At 52.1% G+C, this 21,255-nt stretch overlaps 1 long non-coding RNA gene across 2 annotated transcripts in view; it reads left to right on the top strand.

The window, feature by feature from the left end:
- Positions 1-21,255, top strand: part of LOC148516996 (uncharacterized) — a 46,734-nt gene that overhangs the window by 6,111 nt on the left and 19,368 nt on the right. For both annotated transcript variants that reach the window (XR_015879346.1, XR_015879347.1), the window contains exons 2-3: positions 2,456-2,503; positions 11,283-11,406. This is a non-coding gene — a long non-coding RNA (uncharacterized LOC148516996). The remainder of the gene's footprint in view (positions 1-2,455; positions 2,504-11,282; positions 11,407-21,255) is intronic.

Genomic DNA, 21,255 nt, shown 5'->3' with positions numbered 1-21,255 from the left:
TCAGCAGGAAGATTCCCGGTGAGCCGAGGCAGCCTGCAGTGGGGCCGGACCACATTAAATTACACACGGCAGGCTAAAGTGTGAGGCCAGGCATATATTACAGTCTGCAGTCATCCTGCGGGGCTGAGGGGCGGGCTGACAAATGAGGTGGGCGGAGCTAAGTGGGCCGGAAAGTGCTCTACAAAGCTCCGTACACACGGACCGATCAGCCAGCGATAACGATATCGCTGGCTGATCGTCCTGGTGTACTGGATGATCGATATCGATCATCCAGCACACCAATGACTATAGCGAGGTCCCTATAGTAACCTGCTCGATATCGAGCAGGTTGGCCAGCATGCATGGCCGATGGACGGTATCGCTATCGTCCATACGTGCCCGCACATCGCTGATCGTTGGTAGGCAAAAAATGATCGATAACGATATGAACGATATCGTTATTGTTCAAATCGTTCATTTAAATTGCTGCGCGTATACGCAGCATACGTCAGTCAGCCGGTTGTGCTGGGAGGCCACGCTGACAGATGAGCTGGGCGGCAGATGGAGCTGAGGGGTATAAAGGAAGGGTAGTGGATAGATCCCTTTCATTATTTGTACCCTGACATTAGTTACTGTCCAATGTCATTCCTTACTGCACTCAATCCACGTCACTTCCATAGTGTTCACTCTAGCTCCGGCGTGACGCAGGGCCGGAGCGAGAAGGGGGCGTGGTCATCAAAAAGGGGGCGTGTCTATAAGACGCGTCCCCTTTTCGTCACTCTTGGGGGCGTGCCCGGCACTTACGGACACGCCGGGCAGCCCCCAAGACCTGCAGACAGAGAGAATAGATGCTGGGCGCATACGCCCGGCGTCTATTCTCCGGCGGTGACCGGGTCACCGCAAATTTCTTCACCCGCGGGACACTGCGACCCGCGGGTGAAGACGGCTCCGGCAGGCTGTTAGGGCAGGGCGCTTTTTGTCCTCCTTCTGGAGGGCAGGGCGCTTTTTGCCTTCCAGAAGGAGGGCAGGGCGCCGCGCCCCGCTAAAACAGCCTAGCGGGAACGCTACTTCCAAGTACATATATTGAAGGGGATCTAAACACTCCCATAAAGGAAAGTAAAGGAAGCGCCAGGGCACAGATCTGACAGATGGGCTGCTGGTGCTGATGATCGCAGCTGCAGCCTGCCTCTCGCTCACAGCCACATGTCTCTGTCTGTGAGTCAGAAGCCGCTTGGGCTGGGATCGTTAGCACCAGTGGCCCCTCAGTTTTGATCATTAGACCCAGCCAGATTTTAGATGGGGGCATTGGTGGTGTGTGCTCTCCTCCCCCACTCTTGCAGGGGACTTTAGTCTCACTGTCCGGCTGAGTTTCACTTTCCTCTCCCGACTACTCTGCATGATGCCCCACCCCAAGGTCCCCCACAGCTCCTCCTTTCTCCTCCGCCCCCTACTTCCCCTCGCTGGGCTAAATAGAGGCACTCAGACGTTCCTCACCTGTGCCTCTCCACCTACCCACCCCACGTGTTCCCCTAAACCGCCACCAATGTGTGCCTCTGCCACCGTTATATGCTGTGCCTCTGCCCCTCCCCTTACAGGTATGCCTCATTCCTGTTTCCCATCCTTTGCCACATTTTCCTTCTGTCCTCCTCTATCTGTGCCTCTGATACTTCCCCCTGCTATGTCTCTGCCCCCTTTGTCATCTGTACCTCTGCAACCATCTCCATTTGTCCCTATGCTTCTTTCCCCATCTAGTACCTCTGCTACCTCATCATGTGTGCATATTCCACCTCCCCATGGCTGGTGTCTGCCATCAGAAGTGGTGCAGACCATAGAAATACAGGTGTGTACAGCACCACTTCATTCATCTAAAGGATGGCAGCTAAGCACAATGTTATGTTAATAATAATTTTATATTTCTATTTTATGTATTTTATTATTATTATTATTATTATTATTATTTTATGACCGGACAGGAAAATTAAAGGAAAGGATGGCGGTCCACAGATCAGCCATCCGGGCAGCACTGGTGTTAGTGAACAACCGGTGGCAAGCCACTTTCTAGAATATAATCATCCCCTTACATCGCTAAAATACAGAATGATAGACCACATCCCTCCACTTAAACATAGGGGTGATCTGGGCAAGATGCTGCTTAGACGGGAGGCACAGTGAATTTTAAACTCGATGTTGTCGCTCCTTGGGGCCTAAATGTAAGTATTTCGTACTCATGTTTTCTGTGACAGTTAGACTGGCTTGGACGGCTGGGTTGCAGACCAGAGAGAGGTGCCTATGGATGCAGTCTCCTGGTTCGGTCCCCATACATACTTCTGGCCAATATGTTTCTTCTGGGACTATTCCCTCATTGACATCAATGATAGTGACATGAATATGTGTTGCTTTCCTCATATGGTGTATACTACATACTATACTTTTTGATATTATATTTTTCTTTATGGCTGCTCTATCCTATTGACAGGACCCCCGGCAGGAGGCTGAGCATGGTGAAGGGGAGCACATATAAATGGTGAATACACACTTATTCTTTATTTCTGATGAAAATGTTGGTTTAAACATTGAAACGTTGACATACCAAAGGCTGCTGTTTTATTCTTTTGAGAAACCCTGAGTGCCGCAGTCAATACCTGCATACATCCTCATGTTGGAGACATGACATAATGAGAGCAGCGGGGTGAAGTATAGAATTAGAGAGAGTGCCGGTATGCACTGAAAAAAAACAGCACTTCAAATAACTATGCCAAAATGTAATTTATATATAATGCATGCTCATAAAACAGCCTCCAGTATTATTCTTCAGTCACAAATCAAAGTGCTACATGCAGAAAATACCAGTTAATACTTAACGGACTTCATCTGCCTGGAGCCGATACAACAGCAATTGATCATGATATATAGATAGCCCGACGGCCGCTTCGGTGGCCACTGGCATATTCATCACGGGGCAAATCACAGTTAAACAATAACACACACTACTTGTTTTTAGTGCATACCGGACTTTTTCATTTATCACCTATGACTGAGCACCCATCATTCATTTGATTATTGAGTATGCAGGATTTGACTGTATCTTTATATATATCGTGGTCTGGCGCTTCAAATACCAAACCTTTAACTGCAGACGGTGCCTTCACATAAAATCCAATAAGTATGTCATAGGTGCAGCACTCATCCATAAAGAACCACTCCACTCACAGTTCGTTTCAGTGCTTTAATGCACTATCTTCAGGATGCAAAAGAAGACTAATATAGGGTTAAGGTGCATACACATAGTCAGATCTTCCTTCAGATCTGTACAATAACGATTTTAAAAATCGTTCATATCTGAAGGAAAATCTGACATATCTGACATGTTGGTCAGATGAACGATGCGCGTTCCCGCTTGTCAGATAACGATATCTGACATCTGATGTCTTTGCAGTCAGATTTGGACGATTCCATTCATTTTAATGCAGTCAGAAATCATTCAAATCATTGGTAAAATTGTTTAATTGTTCATTTGACACATCTGACCGTGTGTATGCACCATTAGAATACCTAGCGTTCCCGCTAGGCTGTTTTAGCGGGGCGCGGCGCCCTGCCCTCCTTCTGGAGGGCAAAAAGCACCCTGCCCTCCAGGAGGAGGGCAAAAAGCACCCTGCCCTAACAGCCTGCGGGAGCCGTTCTCACCCGCGGGACGCAGTGTCCCGCGGGTGGACAAACATGCGGTGACCCGGTCACCGCCGGAGAATAGACGCCGGGCGCATGCGCCCGACGTCTATTCTCCCTTTCTGCAGCGCTTGGGGACTGCCCGGCATGTCCGTAAGCGCCGGGCACGCCCCCAAGTATGACGAAAAGGGGACGCGTCTTATAGACACGCCCCCTTTTCATAACCACGCCCCCTTTTCGGACGCGCGCGCCTTCGTCGCGCGCACAACATTGCCCTCTCTAGCTCCGGCGCCCTGCCTGCCGCCGGAGCTAGAGGGAACACTAAATACCATAGATTATTATGGTACCATGATGGGATGGAATTTATCCTTATCTTTTCTCTGACTATTACCCTAACATACAGGTGTATTCAGGGGGTTTCCAATGCCTCACTTCTATAGAACTAAGTATTTGTGAGGTTTGTCACATACAGGAGTTCGTTGCACTGTGCCATATTTGGGCTGTGGGCTCATGCTGCTTAGCCAAGCATAAGACAAGACCAGTATTTTGCATTGCTACTAGTATCCTACAATAACACAGAGGTTGCATTATACCCAGTGCCATATTGTGTGCAATTTACTCTGCAGCTATGTTTAGCAAAGGCAAGAGTAACAACAGGCATCTGCTCACATACTGCTATCTTGCAAGTTATGTGCTGCAGGCTTAAGTGAGGAGGATTTCATACAAGATGGGCTATGTAGTAAGTATTATACTCCACCTGGCCCATCAGACAGAGCCGGTGCTAGGGCCCTCCTGAGCTTAATTTTCTCCAAGGTACTAGCCACTATTGCGGACCGCATAGCGGATCTGGCTGTAATTCCCCCTATGGGGTTATCACAGCAGGCAGTAATGTCCCCTTTGGGGTTGCCTCAACAGGTTCAGGCGATACAAGCCCCCTGTACTGCCACCATGGGTAGATGTACTTTCTAACTCGGTGCAGAGTCTGGTGGCTACATCTAATGGCTTTCACTCCATGTTGCAGGGTAAGAAGCCCCTTCCCAGTAACCCCTTTAAGCGTCCTGTGGTATCGTCACAGTCCACGCAACTTTCAGATTCTGAGGTATCATCCGATGAGGTAAAAGATGCTGATCTCTTTAAACCTGACTCCCTTCTGGAGGAGAATGAGAGTCGGGCAAAAATAATATTCCTGCTTTGGTGCGAGCTGTCAGATCCATCTTATTAATAGAAGATGACGAGCCAGCCACTAAATCCAAGCACCCGCTGTTTAAATGGCAGAAAGGGACTTCAGCAGATTTCCCTATATCGGATCAGCTAGCTGAACACATGGCTGCAGCCTGGCAATCGGTCTGGTAAGAGGTTTCAACCACAAAAATAGCTAACTTCATGTTACCCTTTTTCTGTGGCTCATTGTGCAAAGTCAGAAACACCCCCTGTGGATTCCCATGTTACGTGTTTAATTAAAATACGTTGCCTATTCCTACAATTACTTCCTTGAACTACATAGGAAGGTGGAAGATTGCCTGAAATCGATATGCTCTCTTTAAGGGACTGTTGCCCGCCCACCCATGGCTATCACATGGGTAGCTAAACCTATAGAGAGCTGGGCTGACGCACTTGAAAACACTTTTCCCTCAGAAGCTTCTAGGAATCAGATGTCTTTTGTTGCTCACATTCGAGATGCAGCTTCCTATATTGGTGAAGCAACCTTAGATGCCAGTCTCCTAACCTCCACAGTTTCGGCCGCCTCTTTGTCTGCCTGCCGTACCCTGTGGCTGTGATCATGGAAGGCAGATGTGGATTCCAGGAAAGGCCTTGAAGGATTACCCTATAATGGGGAGATCTTGTTTGACCCATTGACAAATATCGTAACCACGTTGGTAGTATCAAAAGCGGCATTTCTGCCTTCAGCTACCTCTACTACAAGGCCTCGGACTATGGCCCTGATTCAGAGCCGGACGCTCTTTCAGAGTGCTCGCTCTGAATCAGGGCCTTTTTCTTTTATTTGTGTGTGTTGGCCTCCTGGCCGCTCGCATAGCTGTGGGTGACCACCCACAGCTTTTGCGAGCGGCCAGGTGATGGTCGCGACCATCGGGCTTGTGACGAGACCCTTGAGGTAGGGTCTCGTCCATCGCAAGTCCCAGTGGACTTCCTGCTCTAATAGAGCAGGAAGTCCACCTACTGACATCACTGGTGATGTCAGTAGGGCTGCCTACAAACGGCAGGTGTTCCCTTTGGAACGCCTCCGTTTGTCAAGCCAACCCCCCCTGCCCACCTCCAAAACAGGGCGAGCTGTCAATTATAATCAACAGCCGACCTGTATTGGTACCAGACCCGTAGCGACGGAGCACCCGTCATGCGCAGGGGCCAAACATCGACCCGCTTGTGAGTGCTATGCGCTCGCGAGCGGGTCTGAATCAGGCTCTAAATCTTTTTAAGTCCTTTCCTCCTCAAGGAAAGCCTAAAGGAAATCCTTTTCTAGGCATTTGGCTTCCACGAGGGCTCCCCAAAACCAGAACCAAGCAGACGCCCTGCTTCAAAACCCGAGGATAAACCCCTTAGCCTGGTGGGACGGGCCTCCCTCTAGGGGTTCCCAGAGAAGGAGGCCGACTTCTTCAGTTTGCCCAGTATTGGTGTCAAACCACCACGGATGCTTGGAGACCATGAGAGAAGTGGTCTCTCATGGGTATGCCCTCTACTTTCTCAGACTGCCTCCCCACCAGTTTTTATACAAATCCAGAAGGCCATACAGTACTTGCTGCAAGCAGGGGTAATTGTGCCAGTCCTGCTATCTCAGCGAGGGACTGAATATAATTCTACTCTTTTTGGTTCAGAAGCCGAATAGGTCTCATCGGCTTATCCTCAAATCCCTGAACAAATCCCTAAGGGTGCTAAGGTTCAGGGTGGAAACCATATGCTCCATCATCCTAGCTATGGAGCTGGGAGACTTTATGGTATCGCTGGATATTCAGGACGAGTACATACATGTACCTATAGCGCCCTCTCATTACCGATATCTCCAGTTTTCTGCCCTTTGAACTGTCCACAGCTCCATAGGTGTTTCCAAAAATTATGGCTGTCATAGCAGCCCACCTGCATGGTCAGGGTGTCCGACTGCTACCATATCTGGGCGACTTCCTGCTATTAGCAGAATCCCCAGAGGGGCTTAAAAAGCCATCTATAGCTAATCATTGCTTTCCTTCACAAGCACAGTTGGTTAATCATCTGGAAATAAGGGCCTCCCTGAATCCCTCACATAGAATGATTCATCTGGAGGCCCTGCTGGATTCTCAGGATCAGAGAATTTTTCTGAAATCAGACAAGATCTCCACACTTCGAGTACGAGTGCACAGATGTCTTCACAGTCACCGAGTGTCGATCTACTCAGCAATGCAAGTTCTGGGATCCATGTTGTCCACCTTCGACATGGTGGAATATGCTCAGTTCCATTACAGGCCTTTGCAGAGGCTAGTTCTCTCCAGATGGAACAGGTTAAGACATCGGATCAAAGCTCAAACGATGGTGCTCTCTCCGGAGGTGCTTCTGTCTCTATCTTGGTGACTACAGACATCTATTCTAATCAAGGGTTCGCCCCTTTTGGATCCCGGACTGGGTAATCCTAACAACGGACTCTAGTCTCCGGGGCTGGGGCGCAGTGACCAGTCCGCATTCCTTTCAGGGCCGTTGGACATCAGTCCAATCAACCCTGCCAATCAACATATTGGAACTTCGAGGTGTCTACTGGGCCCTCAAACTAGCCCAGCACATACTTCACGGAAAACCTGTACAGGTTCAGTCCGACAATGCCACAACAGTGGCTTACATCACTCACAAGGAGGCACTCAAAGTCGGGCAGCAATGACAGGAGTGTCACACATTCAAACGTGGGCTGAGGGTCACCTTCCAGCCATCTCTGCTGGGTTTCTTCCGGGAGTTCTCAATTGGAAAGCAGACTTCCTCAGCCGTCACGACGTGTATTCCGGGGAATGGTCTCTTCACCAAGTGGCATTTCAACTCCTAGTGAACAGATGGGGCCTCCCAAAGGTGGACCTCATAGCCTCCCGGCACAGTCACAAACTGCCAGTGTACGGGTCCAGAACAAGAGATGCCGAGGCAACCTTTGTAGACGCATTATCAGTGAAGTGGACCTTCCAGTTTGCGTACCTATTCCCTCCAGTCTCTCTTCTTCCTCAAGTTCTTCGCAATTTCAGACAAGACGGAGGCACTGTCCGGCTAGTGGCTCCAGCTTGACCCAGGCGTCATTGGTACTCATATCTTTGGAGTCTCTCCATCAACACAGTTCCTGCTGCCTCAACGACCGGACCTGCTGTCTCAAGGTCCTTGCCTTTACCCGGACCTGGGTCGTCTGTCTTTGACAGCATGGCTCTTGGGACATCCCTCCTAAGGTCCAAAGGATTCTCTAGCTCTGTCATCAACACGATGCTTAGAGCACGTAAGCCAGCTTCTGCTAAGATCTATCACAGAGTGTGGCATAGGTATTTCCAATGGTTTCGTCCCAGAGGTTACGACCTCCAGGTGTTTTGGATTTCCAGAGTCCTGGCCTTCCTTCAAGCTGGATTGGACCCTGGTCTCATTGAAAGTGCTTGTCTCTGCTCTGTCAGTATGGTTCCAACGTAGACTTGCTCCGCTAACGGATATCCACACCTTCCTCCAAGGTGTCTTATGGATTCAACCTCCCTTTGTCCCCCCAGTGGCTCCTTGGGATTTTGCAGTAGTTCTTTGGGCCCTCCATTTGAAACACTAGAGTCGGTGGAATTCAAGTGGTTGACGACTAAGACTCTTTCTCCTAGCAATTGCTTTGGCCAGGAGGGTATAAGAATTGGGGGCGCTTTCCTGTCGTCCTCCCTTTCTGATATTTCACCAGGACAGGGCGGTGCTTCACACTCATCTTGGTTTTCTACCTAAAGTTGTTTCTAATTTCCATATTAATCAGGAAATTGTTGTACCGGCCTTTCAGTCACCAGACCTCACAGCTGGTGAGGCCTCCTTGGATGTGGTCCGTGCTCTCAAAATTTATGGGACCGGACCGGTTCCCTTCGGAAATCTGATTCCTTATTCGTACTCTTTGGATTTCACAAGAGGGAATGGCCAGAAAACAAACACACTTTGGCTAGATGGCTTCGTTTGGCTATCTCTGAGGCTTATACACAGACGGGCCTGCCTGTTCCAGTTTCTGTTAAGGCTCATTCTACTCGGTCTGTGGGCTCCTCGTGGGCAGCTCGCCGTGGTGCCTCGCCTGTCAGCTGTGTAAGGCGGCTATGTGGTCTTCCATCCAGACCTTCCTGAGGTTCTATGCTTTTGACACCTTCGCCTCTCAGGATGCTTCCTTTGGGCACTGGATTCTACTCTCAGCGCAGGAGCGTCTCCATCCTTAATTGGACTGCTTTGGGACATCCCCAAGGTCAACCCTGTGGACCCCCTATGGACCCTGAAAAAGAAAATGAGAGATATGGTAAGCACTTACCCTTGTTATCTCTCTTTCTTCGAAGTCCATAGGGTCCACAGGGCACCCGCCTTGACGCACCTGGCTTCATATGGGCTGTGTTACTGGTCACTGGTTTTCCATCTCACTTTCTGTGAGTATGGTTCTTGTGTGTTCCAGTCTTCCTTCTTTCTGTTGTTCCTCCGCCGGCCTTGGCTACTTATCAACTGAGGTGCCTGTGGCTCGGGGGCGGGGTAAAAAGGAGGATGGACCAAGTGCATCCTGAGAGCTAAAACTTTTAACTGTGTGGTGCCCGTGGATCCAGATCCAGCTATACCTAAAGGTCAACCCCAAGGGTAAGTTCTTACCATATCTCTCAAGCGGGTGTAGCCAGGCTGTATACAAGGTGACTATGCTGGGAGGGTATGGTGAAGGTGTGTAGCCAGGCTGTATACAAGGTGACTCTATGCTGGGAGGGTAGGATGAAGGGGTGTAGCCAGGCTGTATACAAGGTGACTCTAGGCTGGGAGGGTATGATGAAGGGGTGTAGCCAGGCTGTATACAAGGTAGGGTCTTGATCATCGCGACCATCAACCTGATTGCTCGCTAGAGCTGTGGTGGTCACCCACAGCCCAGCGAGCGGCCAGGAGGCCGGCTCATAAAAAAGTAGCGGCCTCCCTCATTCAGAGCGAACGCTCGCATTTTGCGAGCGGCTCTGATTGAGGTCCAGTGTTTCGGTCAGCACTGATCGGGAGGAGCCCGCCCTCATATCATGTTCCTTAGCTGGAGAGAGGCCTGCCTCCAATGAATTCAGCAGCCTCTGTTCAGACAGCTGCCTTAGACTGACGGCTCGGCAGTCCCACCCCACCGGGCCACAATGCCACCAGTGCTCCCGAGAGGGGGGGGAGCGGGTACTAATTACCCGACCCCTGCCTTGATGGAGGGGCCCGGTGCTGCCTCCCCCTCCCTCTTACATTAAAGCAGCAGCCACAGCAGTCTCCAGTGCCTGTGGGGAGAGCAATCATACTGATTGCACCCCCCTCCACTGGCTATGTGCCGGGTCTCACAAAGCCCACCTCCGTGGCGCTGCAAAACTGTGTTGTTTTTTTCTCTAAGGGGGTGTGGCCATGCCTCCCGCAGTTAGGCCACACCCCTTCCCCATGGCCCGGTGCGGCTCTCCTGACCGCCACACCATGCCATGCCACTCCACTCTCAACTCTGCTCCTGGACCTCAGCTCCTGCCTCCCAAATCCCAGCTGAGGTGCTCTGGAGGCTGCTGTGGCTACGGATGCTGCTCCAGTGAGTTTGCGGGGACCAGGCATGCTCAACAACCCAGGTAAGTACTCCCTTCCCTGTGTCTCCACCCCCCTTCAGCCAAGTGTCTCTCAAACCCCCACCATCTCACTGACCCCTTCACCGTCCCCAATCCCATTGTCTCCCCTTTCCCTCCACAACCATCTCCCCAATCACTGCTCCACCTCTTAAAAAAACCCAGCCAGCCCAGTAACAGTGCCCACCCCATTGAGTCCAGTGTTCCCCCTTCCCACCCCCAATCTCACTGCCCTTCATTCCCGTCTAGACAGGTGCACCCCCATCTCACTGTCCCTTCTTCTAGCCCAGTGTCCCTCCCATATATCACTCTCTCCGCCCCCACCCGATCATTAGGACCACTTGGTTGGGCACGGATCCCGGCGGACAAAATCCCAACGCCGGCATCCCGACAGGGTTAGGATACCGACATCGGTTGGTCTGTATCCTAACCCCCCCTTTCCCTACCCCTATACCTCCCCCTCCCACCCCCGCACCCTAAACCTAACCCTCCCCCTAGCGCCTAAACCAACCCCTAACCCTCCCCCAATGCCACTACTTACCTTTGGGATTCCAGCGCCGAGATTCTGTCAGGTGTTGGGATTCCGGCGCCGGCATTCTGACCAGCGGAATACCCACAGTCGGTATTATGACCGCATCCCGGACCGCTGGTAGGATTAGAAAAAAAGGCCGGCGGGTCAATAATCTTCATTAAAACATCAATTCTTAAAACCATATATACAAATGGCACCAAATTAGCAAATATATTTTATTAATATAAAATTGTTAGATCAGAGAAACTCACATTTTGCCCTGCCCCAAAACTTCTGTTATTGTGGGATTATCTGGTTGAATCGCTATTGCATGATGATGATGTTGGCTTTATTCCTAGGCAATCGGGCGGCTTCCGCACCATTTGAACACCTGCATGGATAGTGAATACCGACACTGCCAGTCCAAGAAGGATCTATTCTTCAGAGGTTCCCCCGTTGCAGAGAAACCACAATACAATTAAGGTGTATTTTTATTTAGTACACACAAAAAATAGTTAATTTTTTTTCCTTCAGACATTTCACCCCCTGGCTCTACTTGGTGTAGGCCCGTCCATGCAAGTAGTGAATAGTGCTGGTTGCTATCACTGTTAGCCAACGTGTGCCACTTTATGAAAATTTTCCAGGGTCACTTAAGTTTTCCAATCCGCCCCTGCACTTAGTACACACTAATAGGAATAAACCTATTGTAATAGGTAGCCTATTCAGCTTGTAAGAGTCTGGTAGCATGAACTATAATAATTGTTTTTCTTTTCCTTATGTAGTGCATAACACAGTTCGTGGGCATATATTGTCCTGATGAAAGAATACACCAAATGCCTTTAAACTGAATATTTTATATACTGGCAGAGATTATGGGCTTCATTCAGAGGCGGCCGTACGGTCTACTAGTGATGTCAGTGGAGAGCTTCCGGCTCTGACAGAGCCAGAAGCTCTCCGGGGCTTATGACAAGTGAGACCCTACCCTAGGGTCTCGTCGTAAGCCCCGATGGTCATTACCCTAGCGGTCATTAGAGCTGTGGGTGTAAACCCACAGCCTAACGACCGAAACAGGCGGCCGGTCAGGATGCAAGTGGCCACCCAGTTTCTGAACGACCGCTTGCATCCTCCGACCGCCTCTGAATGAGGGCCTATATGTTTAGATTTTGAGGATATACAATGTTACATTGTGTTACATTCTAATTGCTATGCTGCGTACACACGGTACGACAGCAACGATCAGATAACGATCAGACGATCGTCTGAATGTTCTGCATGTGCTGGGTCGGGCATCCAGCACATGCAGCAGACCCTCCACTACTATAATGACCCCCGATCAACAATCACTGGTCCCTATAGTAAACAGGCTTACCTGGTCGATATCGGCCAGGTCTGCCTGCTTGCACAGACGACGGTAGTTCGTCGTCAACTAACATATGTGGACGCGCATCGTCCATCGTATGGTCGTTAGCAGGGCCCAGAAACTGTCAGATTTTAACAATAACGATAGGATCGTTATCATTGAAATCTGACATGTTATCGTACTGTGTGTACAGGAGATTACTCATAGGTCATCCTTAATGTAAAGCTGGCCATACTCTAGTGCGATTTCAAGCCGATTGCCCGATATGCGACACGTCGTACGATGAATCGTGTGGAAATCGTGTACTTTTTAAGGTAGGATACGATGCGATGCGCGCTCCCGCTACTCTTAAAATGTATCGTATGATCAGATGTGCAGCCCATATTATCCGTCGTATGCTGATCGTGCTGTGCTTTTCAGTATGCGGTGCATCATGCGTTCGAGCTGCGTCATTTGTTAAAAAAAAAATAGACACGGGGAGATCCATGATGCATGCATCTGTCTTTAATAAAATAAACACAGTTGCAGGGATGGTTCAGTGAGAAGGTACAAGTTTTTGTACCTTCTGGGAAATACTTGAGGGATTTTCTTGCCTCAATGTGCTTTTTTTTTTTTTTTTTTTAAACAAATATTTTTAATAAATTTTCTTTTATCAATAGAAAAGAAAAACAAAGTACATATAATAAAGAAATAAACGATCAGTATTGTACAGCATTACATACAAATCAGTACAGTAGCAGAGTATCTGACATTCCGGCAAACATCTAAAAAATATTTCTATAGTACATACTTTAAAGCAGAGGGTGAACAATTACAATCACTCAATTTTTACATTATCACTCTTGCATGTATGACTTACAAAAATACTGTGTGAAAAGCACTTATAAATAAACGGCTGACGAGGCATTCCAAACACAAAAACTAATAAATCATAATCACTATTAATTAGAGAGGGCGTGACGGGATCTCTGCCACAAAGACCAGACTTTATTAAATTTACTCGGACAGCCACGTTTCTGATACAAATAGCGTTCATGGGATGTTGTAAAATTAACCAAGGCGACCCAGGATGCAAAGGTGGGCGGATCAGGGGCCATCCACATGAGGGGAATACAAACCCTTGCCACAATTAAAAGGTTAATGACATATAATTTATGGGAACCAGAGAGTGAATCCTCCAAGTCCAGGCCAAATAAACAGATACGTGGAGTTAATAGAGGTACATGAATACCCGTATCTCGCACACCAGTAACCACACTAGTCCAAAACAAAGCAATACAGGGGCATGACCAGAGGAGATGCCAGAAATCAGCAGACGGAGCAAGGCGCTTGGGACAGGAGTCCACGGCAGAACCTCCAAACTCAAAAAGTGTAAGTGGGGTCCAATGAACCCTTTGCAGAATATACAATTGTATCTGCTGAAATATTGTATATGCCGTAGCCACCTGAGGAGACCCGATAACAATCTTCCAGTCATCATCAGACAGTACCCAGATCATTGTCCCAACGGGCTCTAAGGCCAGCCAAACTCCCTCCTCCCCCAGAAGACAAAAGTAAGGAATAGCCTACCGAAACTGTTCTACTAGAGGGCAGAGTACGCACCAATAGGCGCTTTGGGGCTTCACTAAAGTTAGGAACTGCATCCCTCCACTGCACAGAGAGCATGTTGAATCTGGAGGTATCTATAAAAGAAGTGAGCTGGGAGACCATATTTGGAGGACAAATACGTAAATGAATAAAGAACCCCATCTTGGTACAGCTGCCCAATAGCTACCACTTCATATGACCTCGAAGCCTCTCTACCCTGTAATCCCCTGACCTCAGAAATAGAGAGATTATCCCAAAGTGGGGAACATAGATCAATTGGAGTCTCCCCCAATAGCTTCTCCCGGCCAGCCACACTCTACGAGCCTGTTGCAGCAATGGTGGACACCGTGAGAGAGGTGTACAAGCCAACAAAAATTGTAAGGGGGAAAGCTTCAGGCCCGCTTTTGCAAGGAGAGCCAAGGGAAGATCTCCCCGATCCACCGGAGTAACCCACTCCCTCATCTGGGACATCTGAGCTGCTAGGTAGTAAAGATATAAATCAGGCAACGCTAGTCCACCTTCCCCTCGAGGTCGACAGTGTCTTATAAGCTATACGTTGAGCATTATTTCCCCAAATAAATGAAGTTATACAGCTGGTAATCATCTTAAATTGGGACAAAGGGATGTACATCGGAGAATTTTGTAATATACAGTCAGGTGCATAAATATTGGGACATTGACAGAATTATCATATTTTGGCCTCTATTCTCAGCAGGTCTGCTGTTTCAATGTGTGTCGGTGCTTCGGCCGCCTCTTAGGGGTTCCCAGCAGGACCCCTCTGCTGTTTCAATGTGGGTCGGCGCTTCGGCCGCCTCTTAGGGGTTCCCAGCAGGTCCCCCTCTGCTGATTCAATGTGGGTCGGCGCTTCGGCCGCCTCTTAAAGGTTCCCAGCAGGTCCCCCTCTGCTGATTCAATGTGGGTCGGCGCTTCGGCCGCCTCTTAGGGGTTCCCAGCAGGTCCCCCTCTGCTGATTCAATGTGGGTCGGCGCTTCGGCCGCGTCTTAGGGGTTCCCAGCAGGTCCCCCTCTGCTGATTCAATGTGGGTCGGCGCGTCGGCCGCCTCTTAGGGGTTCTCAGCAGGTCCCCCTCTGCTGTTTCAATGTTTGTCGGCGCTTCAGCCGCCTCTTAGGGGTTCTCAGCAGGTCCCCCTCTGCTGTTTCAATGTTTGTCGGCGCTTCAGCCGCCTCTTAGGGGTTCTCAGCAGGTCCCCCTCTGCTGTTTCAATGTTTGTCGGCGCTACGGCCGCCTCTTAGGGGTTCTCAGCAGGTCCCCCTCTGCTGTTTCAATGTTTGTCGGCGCTACGGCCGCCTCTTAGGGGTTCTCAGCAGGTCCCCCTCTGCTGTTTCAATGTTTGTCGGCGCTACGGCCGCCTCTTAGGGGTTCTCAGCAGGTCCCCCTCTGCTGTTTCAATGTTTGTCGGCGCTACGGCCGCCTCTTAGGGGTTCTCAGCAGGTCCCCCTCTGCTGTTTCAATGTTTGTCGGCGCTTCGGCCGCCTCTTAGGGGTTCTCAGCAGGTCCCCCTCTGCCGTTTCAATGTTTGTCGGCGCTACGGCCGCCTCTTAGGGGTTCTCAGCAGGTCCCCCTCTGCCGTTTCAATGTTTGTCGGCGCTTCGGCCGCCTCTTAGGGGTTCTCAGCAGGTCCCCCTCTGCCGTTTCAATGTTTGTCGGCGCTACGGCTGCCTCTTAGGGGTTCTCAGCAGGTCCCCCTCTGCCGTTTCAATGTTTGTCGGCGCTTCGGCCGCCTCTTAGGGGTTCTCAGCAGGTCCCCCTCTGCCGTTTCAATGTTTGTCGGCGCTTCGGCCGCCTCTTAGGGGTTCTCAGCAGGTCCCCCTCTGCCGTTTCAATGTTTGTCGGCGCTTCGGCCGCCTCTTAGGGGTTCTCAGCAGGTCCCCCTCTGCCGTTTCATTGTTTGTCGGCGCTACGGCCGCCTCTTAGGGGTTCTCAGCAGGTCCCCCTCTGCCGTTTCAATGTTTGTCGGCGCTTCGGCCGCCTCTTAGGGGTTCTCAGCAGGTCCCCCTCTGCTGTTTCAATGTTTGTCGGCGCTACGGCCGCCTCTTAGGGGTTCTCAGCAGGTCCCCCTCTGCTGTTTCAATGTTTGTCGGCGCTACGGCCGCCTCTTAGGGGTTCTCAGCAGGTCCCCCTCTGCTGTTTCAATGTTTGTCGGCGCTTCGGCCGCCTCTTAGGGGTTCTCAGCAGGTCCCCCTCTGCTGTTTCAATGTTTGTCGGCGCTTCGGCCGCCTCTTAGGGGTTCTCAGCAGGTCCCCCTCTGCTGTTTCAATGTTTGTCGGCGCTTCGGCCGCCTCTTAGGGGTTCTCAGCAGGTCCCCCTCTGCTGTTTCAATGTTTGTCGGCGCTTTGGCCGCCTCTTAGGGGTTCTCAGCAGGTCCCCCTCTGCTGTTTCAATGTTTGTCGGCGCTTCGGCCGCCTCTTAGGGGTTCTCAGCAGGTCCCCCTCTGCTGTTTCAATGTTTGTCGGCGCTTCGGCCGCCTCTTAGGGGTTCTCAGCAGGTCCCCCTCTGCTGTTTCAATGTTTGTCGGCGCTTCGGCCGCCTCTTAGGGGTTCTCAGCAGGTCCCCCTCTGCTGTTTCAATGTTTGTCGGCGCTTCGGCCGCCTCTTAGGGGTTCTCAGCAGGTCCCCCTCTGCTGTTTCAATGTTTGTCGGCGCTTCGGCCGCCTCTTAGGGGTTCTCAGCAGGTCCCCCTCTGCTGTTTCAATGTTTGTCGGCGCTTCGGCCGCCTCTTAGGGGTTCTCAGCAGGTCCCCCTCTGCTGTTTCAATGTTTGTCGGCGCTACGGCCGCCTCTTAGGGGTTCTCAGCAGGTCCCCCTCTGCTGTTTCAATGTTTGTCGGCGCTTCGGACGCCTCTTAGGGGTTCTCAGCAGGTCCCCCTCTGCTGTTTCAATGTTTGTCGGCGCTACGGACGCCTCTTAGGGGTTCTCAGCAGGTCCCCCTCTGCTGTTTCAATGTTTGTCGGCGCTACGGACGCCTCTTAGGGGTTCTCAGCAGGTCCCCCTCTGCTGTTTCATTGTTTGTCGGCGCTACGGACGCCTCTTAGGGGTTCTCAGCAGGTCCCCCTCTGCTGTTTCAATGTTTGTCGGCGCTTCGGCCGCCTCTTAGGGGTTCTCAGCAGGTCCCCCTCTGCTGTTTCAATGTTTGTCGGCGCTTCGGCCGCCTCTTAGGGGTTCTCAGCAGGTCCCCCTCTGCTGTTTCAATGTTTGTCGGCGCTTCGGCCGCCTCTTAGGGGTTCTCAGCAGGTCCCCCTCTGCTGTTTCAATGTTTGTCGGCGCTTGCGCCGCCTCTTAGGGGTTCTCAGCAGGTCCCCCTCTGCTGTTTCAATGTTTGTCGGCGCTTCGGCCGCCTCTTAGGGGTTCTCAGCAGGTCCCCCTCTGCTGTTTCAATGTTTGTCGGCGCTTCGGCCGCCTCTTAGGGGTTCTCAGCAGGTCCCCCTCTGCTGTTTCAATGTTTGTCGGCGCTTCGGCCGCCTCTTAGGGGTTCTCAGCAGGTCCCCCTCTGCTGTTTCAATGTTTGTCGGCGCTTCGGCCGCCTCTTAGGGGTTCTCAGCAGGTCCCCCTCTGCTGTTTCAATGTTTGTCGGCGCTTCGGCCGCCTCTTAGGGGTTCTCAGCAGGTCCCCCTCTGCTGTTTCAATGTTTTTTGGCGCTTCGGCCGCCTCTTAGGGGTTCTCAGCAGGTCCCCCTCTGCTGTTTCAATGTTTGCCGGCGCTTCGGCCGCCTCTTAGGGGTTCTCAGCAGGTCCCCCTCTGCTGTTTCAATGTTTGCCGGCGCTTCGGCCGCCTCTTAGGGGTTCTCAGCAGGTCCCCCTCTGCTGTTTCAATGTTTGTCGGCGCTTCGGCCGCCTCTTAGGGGTTCTCAGCAGGTCCCCCTCTGCTGTTTCAATGTTTGTCGGCGCTTCGGCCGCCTCTTAGGGGTTCTCAGCAGGTCCCCCTCTGCTGTTTCAATGTTTGTCGGCGCTTCGGCCGCCTCTTAGGGGTTCTCAGCAGGTCCCCCTCTGCTGTTTCAATGTTTGTCGGCGCTTCGGCCGCCTCTTAGGGGTTCTCAGCAGGTCCCCCTCTGCTGTTTCAATGTTTGTCGGTGCTTCGGCCGCCTCTTAGGGGTTCTCAGCAGGTCCCCCTCTGCTGTTTCAATGTTTGTCGGCGCTTCGGCCGCCTCTTAGGGGTTCTCAGCAGGTCCCCCTCTGCTGTTTCAATGTTTGTCGGCGCTTCGGCCGCCTCTTAGGGGTTCTCAGCAGGTCCCCCTCTGCTGTTTCAATGTTTGTCGGCGCTTCGGCCGCCTCTTAGGGGTTCTCAGCAGGTCCCCCTCTGCTGTTTCAATGTTTGTCGGCGCTACGGCCGCCTCTTAGGGGTTCTCAGCAGGTCCCCCTCTGCTGTTTCAATGTTTGTCGGCGCTTCGGCCGCCTCTTAGGGGTTCTCAGCAGGTCCCCCTCTGCTGTTTCAATGTTTGTCGGCGCTACGGACGCCTCTTAGGGGTTCTCAGCAGGTCCCCCTCTGCTGTTTCAATGTTTGTCGGCGCTACGGACGCCTCTTAGGGGTTCTCAGCAGGTCCCCCTCTGCTGTTTCATTGTTTGTCGGCGCTACGGACGCCTCTTAGGGGTTCTCAGCAGGTCCCCCTCTGCTGTTTCAATGTTTGTCGGCGCTTCGGCCGCCTCTTAGGGGTTCTCAGCAGGTCCCCCTCTGCTGTTTCAATGTTTGTCGGCGCTTCGGCCGCCTCTTAGGGGTTCTCAGCAGGTCCCCCTCTGCTGTTTCAATGTTTGTCGGCGCTTCGGCCGCCTCTTAGGGGTTCTCAGCAGGTCCCCCTCTGCTGTTTCAATGTTTGTCGGCGCTTGCGCCGCCTCTTAGGGGTTCTCAGCAGGTCCCCCTCTGCTGTTTCAATGTTTGTCGGCGCTTCGGCCGCCTCTTAGGGGTTCTCAGCAGGTCCCCCTCTGCTGTTTCAATGTTTGTCGGCGCTTCGGCCGCCTCTTAGGGGTTCTCAGCAGGTCCCCCTCTGCTGTTTCAATGTTTGTCGGCGCTTCGGGCGCCTCTTAGGGGTTCTCAGCAGGTCCCCCTCTGCTGTTTCAATGTTTGTCGGCGCTTCGGCCGCCTCTTAGGGGTTCTCAGCAGGTCCCCCTCTGCTGTTTCAATGTTTGTCGGCGCTTCGGCCGCCTCTTAGGGGTTCTCAGCAGGTCCCCCTCTGCTGTTTCAATGTTTGTCGGCGCTTCGGCCGCCTCTTAGGGGTTCTCAGCAGGTCCCCCTCTGCTGTTTCAATGTTTGTCGGCGCTTCGGCCGCCTCTTAGGGGTTCTCAGCAGGTCCCCCTCTGCTGTTTCAATGTTTGTCGGCGCTTCGGCCGCCTCTTAGGGGTTCTCAGCAGGCCCCCCTCTGCTGTTTCAATGTTTGTCGGCGCTTCGGCCGCCTCTTAGGGGTTCTCAGCAGGCCCCCCTCTGCTGTTTCAATGTTTGTCGGCGCTTCGGCCGCCTCTTAGGGGTTCTCAGCAGGTCCCCCTCTGCTGTTTCAATGTTTGTCGGCGCTTCGGCCGCCTCTTAGGGGTTCTCAGCAGGTCCCCCTCTGCTGTTTCAATGTTTGTCGGCGCTTCGGCCGCCTCTTAGGGGTTCTCAGCAGGTCCCCCTCTGCTGTTTCAATGTTTGTCGGCGCTTCGGCCGCCTCTTAGGGGTTCTCAGCAGGTCCCCCTCTGCTGTTTCAATGTTTGTCGGCGCTTCGGCCGCCTCTTAGGGGTTCTCAGCAGGTCCCCCTCTGCTGTTTCAATGTTTGTCGGCGCTTCGGCCGCCTCTTAGGGGTTCTCAGCAGGTCCCCCTCTGCTGTTTCAATGTTTGTCGGCGCTTCGGCCGCCTCTTAGGGGTTCTCAGCAGGTCCCCCTCTGCTGTTTCAATGTTTGTCGGCGCTTCGGCCGCCTCTTAGGGGTTCTCAGCAGGTCCCCCTCTGCTGTTTCAATGTTTGTCGGCGCTTCGGCCGCCTCTTAGGGGTTCTCAGCAGGTCCCCCTCTGCTGTTTCAATGTTTGTCGGCGCTTCGGCCGCCTCTTAGGGGTTCTCAGCAGGTCCCCCTCTGCTGTTTCAATGTTTGTCGGCGCTTCGGCCGCCTCTTAGGGGTTCTCAGCAGGTCCCCCTCTGCTGTTTCAATGTTTGTCGGCGCTTCGGCCGCCTCTTAGGGGTTCTCAGCAGGTCCCCCTCTGCTGTTTCAATGTTTGTCGGCGCTTCGGCCGCCTCTTAGGGGTTCTCAGCAGGTCCCCCTCTGCTGTTTCAATGTTTGTCGGCGCTTCGGCCGCCTCTTAGGGGTTCTCAGCAGGTCCCCCTCTGCTGTTTCAATGTTTGTCGGCGCTTCGGCCGCCTCTTAGGGGTTCTCAGCAGGTCCCCCTCTGCTGTTTCAATGTTTGTCGGCGCTTCGGCCGCCTCTTAGGGGTTCTCAGCAGGTCCCCCTCTGCTGTTTCAATGTTTGTCGGCGCTTCGGCCGCCTCTTAGGGGTTCTCAGCAGGTCCCCCTCTGCTGTTTCAATGTTTGTCGGCGCTTCGGCCGCCTCTTAGGGGTTCTCAGCAGGTCCCCCTCTGCTGTTTCAATGTTTGTCGGCGCTTCGGCCGCCTCTTAGGGGTTCTCAGCAGGTCCCCCTCTGCTGTTTCAATGTTTGTCGGCGCTACGGCCGCCTCTTAGGGGTTCTCAGCAGGTCCCCCTCTGCTGTTTCAATGTTTGTCGGCGCTTCGGCCGCCTCTTAGGGGTTCTCAGCAGGTCCCCCTCTGCTGTTTCAATGTTTGTCGGCGCTTCGGCCGCCTCTTAGGGGTTCTCAGCAGGTCCCCCTCTGCTGTTTCAATGTTTGTCGGCGCTTCGGCCGCCTCTTAGGGGTTCTCAGCAGGTCCCCCTCTGCTGTTTCAATGTTTGTCGGCGCTTCGGCCGCCTCTTAGGGGTTCTCAGCAGGTCCCCCTCTGCTGTTTCAATGTTTGTCGGCGCTTCGGCCGCCTCTTAGGGGTTCTCAGCAGGTCCCCCTCTGCTGTTTCAATGTGTGTCGGCGCTTCGGCCGCCTCTTAGGGGTTCTCAGCAGGTCCCCCTCTGCTGTTTCAATGTGTGTCGGCGCTTCGGCCGCCTCTTTGGGGTTCTCAGCAGGTCCCCCCTCTGCTTTTTTTCTGCGTGATTATTATTGTTTTATTCATAAGTACAGTGTATAAAGTAATGTGTTACTGTACAAATAGATTATTTGTCACTGTCATCAGTTTACTGCCTAATTGGAGCTTGCACTCTACATTCCCTCTCTCAGAATGTATACACACTAAGGTTTTGAGTCCCATCTCCAGTACACAGGAACCTCATCAGCGCATGTTTTACAGATATTTTCAGTATCACAAGTGAAATAATTTGCACCTTTTGTGTGAGCCAGTAATTAATACACCTGTGCAC

The sequence above is a fragment of the Taudactylus pleione genome, unplaced genomic scaffold (genome assembly GCF_031769625.1).
Source record: "Taudactylus pleione unplaced genomic scaffold, aTauple2 ptg000230l, whole genome shotgun sequence".
Classification (NCBI taxonomy): Eukaryota; Metazoa; Chordata; class Amphibia; order Anura; family Myobatrachidae; genus Taudactylus; species Taudactylus pleione.
This window is presented reverse-complemented; position numbering and strand designations above follow the sequence as displayed.